At 43.4% G+C, this 4,723-nt stretch overlaps 2 non-coding genes across 2 annotated transcripts; one reads left to right on the top strand and one right to left on the bottom strand.

Moving 5' to 3' along the window:
- The first annotated feature begins 676 nt into the window (after positions 1 to 676).
- On the top strand, positions 677 to 783 carry LOC112088801. Its single transcript, XR_002900737.1, has one exon. It is a non-coding gene; the product is annotated as a small nucleolar RNA R71 (small nucleolar RNA).
- A 3,413-nt stretch (positions 784 to 4,196) lies between these two features.
- On the bottom strand, positions 4,197 to 4,302 carry LOC112088688. Its single transcript, XR_002900633.1, has one exon. It is a non-coding gene; the product is annotated as a small nucleolar RNA R71 (small nucleolar RNA).
- Between the last annotated feature and the right edge of the window lie 421 nt (positions 4,303 to 4,723).

The following is a 4,723-nucleotide window of genomic DNA, read 5'->3' as shown; positions in this document are numbered from 1 at the left end:
TTGGTGGCTGAACTGTTGTTGAACCGGCGCCTGCTGTTGGAACTGTGGTGGACCAAACCCTGGTGGTGCCTTTGGCTGCTGTGAAGTGTAACCAGTGCCCTGAAATGGTTGCTGTTGCTGACCAAAACTCTGATTCTGACCAAATTGATTCTTGGGTTGGAATGACCCTTGAAAGTTGTGCTTGGGAACAAAGTTCTTTGGAGCTTGAGAATTGGGATAGACCTGGTCTTGTGGGTTAGCTACATTGGTGTTCCTGTAAGAGAGGTTTGGATTGGCATTACCATACTGATATCTTTGGAACCTCTGATTCCCAATGTAGTTGAGCTCCTCTTGGGTAAGACCTTCTTCACTTATGTTCTCAAAAATTTGAGAAGGTTCCTCATACTCTCCAACAAAATGCATTGGCTTCTGAGTGGTGAATTTCAGCTTGTCCAATTCACTCCTCAACTCCTTAACTTCTCTGGTGAGCCTCTGTTCTGAGCTTGAACCTTCAGACCTATTTGATCTGTCATAGTCTTCACCATAAGTATCATTGCTCAATGCTAAGTTCTCCACTAGCTCTAAAGCAGCATGAATCTCTTTACCCAGAAAGTTCCCATTGGAAGCAGTATCCAGCTGGTTTCTAATCTTGGGAAGAGCTCCCCTATACAGTGTGCTGAGAAGAGAAGCCTCACTAAACCCATGGTGTGGGCATTGGTTTGTGTAGCTCCTGAATCTCTCATATGCTTCACCAAAACTTTCATTGCTTTGCTGAGTGAAGCTAGAGATTTGGTTCCTTAGTTTTGCAGTTCTTGAGGTAGAGAAGAACTTAGATAAGAAGGCTTGCTTGCATTGCTCCCAGGTTTGAATGGAGCCTCTTGGAAGATTCTTCTCCCATTGATGAGCTTTGTCACCAAGACTGAATGGGAATAGTCTTAGCTTAAAGCTGTCTTCTGAAACTCCATTAATCTTGGTCAGATCACACACCTTATCAAACTGGTCCAAGTGTTCCAAGGGATCTTCCATTGCTAACCCATGGAACTTTGAGTTCTGGACCATATTCAGCAATGATGCTTTCACTTCAAAGTTGTTGTTCTGCACAGGTGGTGCCTGAATACCAGCTCCATACTGATGAGCATTGGCCCTGTCATTTTCGCCAACATAGATTTGGGGTTGCTCATATCTTCTTTGTTGTGGTTGGAAAGGGTGGGGTTGGTGGTGCACCTGGTGTCTTTGTTGAACATTGGCCTGATGCCTCTGGTGATGAGCCTGAGCTTGTCCCTGGTGGACATAGGCTTGTTGGTGGTGCACCTGTTCCTGCTGAACATTGCCCTGGTGAAACCCATGACCAACTCCAATACCAGCTCCCTGACCTTGAGCTTGTTGCTCCTGAACTGGTTGTTCCATATCTACCACGTGATCTCCTTGTTCTGCCATCTCAGTCTGATCAATGTGTCTACCACGTCTGTCTCTTCTCCTCCTTGGTACCAGAAGGTTGATGTTGTCGTTTAGAGGAAAAGGAGGACCGCAGCTTCTTGATCTAGACCTGGTGTTCATATACCTGAAATCACAAACAGAACTTGAAAGGAATCAGTAAAAACAAGAAAGTAAGCACTTGATCTCAAGAACAGATCAGAGCTTAATGCTAATCAAACCACAATTCGGCAACGGCGCCAATTGATAGATAGGACTTTTAAGGGTCTCAGGGCTATCAATCCCCTTGTCAATGTAGCACAAAGAGGTTTATCAATCCAGATGTGGTGTTAGACACTAAGCTATATGATCAAGTTCTTAATTCAAGCAAACAAGAGTGGGTTTTGATTAATCTAGAGACAACTACAAACTTAAACAGGATTAAGGATTAATGAAATGCTTAAACAAGAACTAAACAATGACAAATGATGAGAATGTATGAATGATGATAAGAAAGGTCTTAGACATGATAGTGGATTAGGGTGCCTTCAGTGATAAACTAATGAGCTAATGAATCATATGATCAAGCAAGCCATTTAACATAAACATCTCTAACTAAGTTAATCCTCTCATGAAGGCATTAATTCCTATGCTAAATCAGTTTCAAACCCAATCATCATCAGTGAAACATGAGTTAACAAGCATTAAGAATCAGTTTAATCTGTCATTTAAGCATATAAACAATCATTCCCATGATGAATAACACTTAAACCTCTAACAACTTTGGTTCAGGCATTTCATCAAACACTTTTGGTGCATGAAATGCCCAGAATCTAGACCACATATGATTTGTATGGATCTAGCATAGAGAACAAGTTGTAGAGAATGGAATATGCATGATCTAACCCCTAAGCTCGCTAATCTACCACTTAAGCACCCTAATCTACATATCTAAGACCTCAATATGGGATTACTCACTAATCATACTAATCTCTCTTAAACCTTTGCAAGTTGAGAAGATTAGCATGATTAATGATGAGAAATGGAGATAGAGATGATAGATTCAAAAGTAAACAGCTTTAAACACCCAGATCTCTTAAAACTCTCTTGATTAAACACTCAAAAATAGATATTTCTCTTCTTAATGGAGTCTTTTCACCAAAGAGGCAAGAGACAAAGGGAATAAAACTTAGTTCTCCCCCAAAAAACCCTAAAAAGTATTTATACCTTCTTAAAAACGAACCGGGTCAGCCCGGAACAAACCGGGTCCTGACCCGGCTTTAATGGATAAAATGGGAAAAGCTGCGGGTCGGTTCAGTATGTCCCAGGCCGCACACCTAAGTCGCAGTAGATGAAGACTTGTCTTGTGAGGCTTGAATCGCCTTGTCGGAGCCGCACGCCTATCTAGGAGTAAATTGCGAGTGTTTCTGCGGCATGGTCTCCTTCCTCTCCAACTCGCAGGGCTGAGCCGGTTTCTGGGGGATGTAGAAACTGTGCGGGTTGGTCTCTATTGCACTTAGGTCGCAGGCTCAAGTCGGAGTGAATTCCGAGTGATCGTGCGGCATAGATCCAGGCACGGATGACCCGCACTCCTAAGTCGCACGATTGTGGACTTAGCATTTCTCTTGCTCGGGAGCTCCAGACCTCTTCCAGTGATAGTTTACCCGCACATTTCAACTCGCAGCATCAGCATTCAGGCGTTCATCTTCAGGCCTGCGGGTTAACCAAGTCGCAAGACCATCTCGCAGCATCCAGAGCAGCTTAGATCACTTCGCATTCCGGAGAGTGTAACTCCTGTGATACTTGTCCGAATTGAATGATTTCGGTTGCAGAAGACAGAGGACTCATTTATCTCCAACTTTTGTGAAGGAAGTTTCAGTGCTTGGGAGGTGGAAGGCTTCCTGGAGGGCACATCTTTGCAGTGCATGTATACGACCAGAGAGAGGCGTCTAGACATGTGTCCATTCCGGAGGCCGTATCTTCCTGCTCATAGATCCGAATTGAATGCTCTTGGACGTTCTGGAAAGAAGACTCAAATGTCTCTGATTCTCATGAAGGACCCGGAAGCTGAATCGGCCTGGAAGTGCACCGTCCTTCGCATCCTTCAGAACTGATCTGCTCGGTCCGGAATACCTGCGAGACAGGGGTTTCTTCCGACGAGCTTATCTCTCTGCTCACGCGTCCGAATTCTACGATTCCAATTGCTATGAGACCGTGCTTCAATGCTCTCCAACTTCTATGAAGGACCCGCCATCTGAATCGGACCGGAAGGCTCCCCGGACAGGTGATTTCTGAGACTCGTTCGCACCCGGAGATTTTGGCCGATATACTTAATTCGCGGTACGTGAAAATGGCCGGTAAAGCTTCCCGCGGTACATGAAAATGGCCGGTAAAACCTTCCTGGCCAGCGAGAATGGCCGATAACCTCCATAGACTCAAGTTTTCCACTTTTTCAAGCTCTGCTCACCATTCCACCTCCTGGATTCATCTTTTCAGCTCCATAATCACCTGATAGACACTCAAAACATGCAAAGACTCATTGGGACCTAATGCATCTCCTAAGTTCTAAAACAAACCCTAAGGACCTAAAATACATGAAATAAAACATGATTTGGAATGATTTATGCAACCTAAATGATGCAAATTATGAACATATCACTATGTGAAGTGTAAACTTTTTCCTTTCTCTCTAAGTGATAAAGCTTTTAGATGGTTAAAATCTATGCCATCTGGTTCTATTACTTCATGGGAAGAATGCAAATCAGCTTTCGTGAACCACTTCTACACCAAGTCAAGATCGAACCAGCTGAGAAACAAGATACAAAGTTTCCAACAAGGCCCAATAGAATCATTCTATGAAGCCTGGGAGCGATTCAAAGAGTATGAGAGAGACTGCCCCCATCATGGTTTCTCTGGAGCAAACCTGCTAAGCACCTTCTACATAGGACTACAACAGAACTATCAACTTTCTCTTGACACTGCCAGCAATAGAGATTTCAGTTCAAAAACCATACAACAAGGGAGAGCACTCATCGAAAATCTTGCTGTAGCCAACAGCAACAACAACCCTGACTATGACAGATCAAAGAAGACTAATACTAGTCATGAATCAAGGGAGATTGCAGAGCTAAAAAGCATGGTAAGTCAACTTCTTAAGTCTCAAAATAAGAATATACATGCTTGTGATACTGCTGTTGGAAATGAGGAAGATGGAAGATATGAAGAAGATGGCATGTACCAAGAGGAAGAAATCAATTTTATGGGAGCTCTGGCATATCATAATCGATGTAGTCCAGCTTTCAATAACAACTTCAGGAACTCTGGTGCCAAC

The sequence above is a fragment of the Eutrema salsugineum genome, unplaced genomic scaffold, assembly GCF_000478725.1.
Source record: "Eutrema salsugineum unplaced genomic scaffold, Eutsalg1_0 scaffold_14, whole genome shotgun sequence".
NCBI classification, from domain to species: domain Eukaryota; kingdom Viridiplantae; phylum Streptophyta; class Magnoliopsida; order Brassicales; family Brassicaceae; genus Eutrema; species Eutrema salsugineum.
This window is presented reverse-complemented; position numbering and strand designations above follow the sequence as displayed.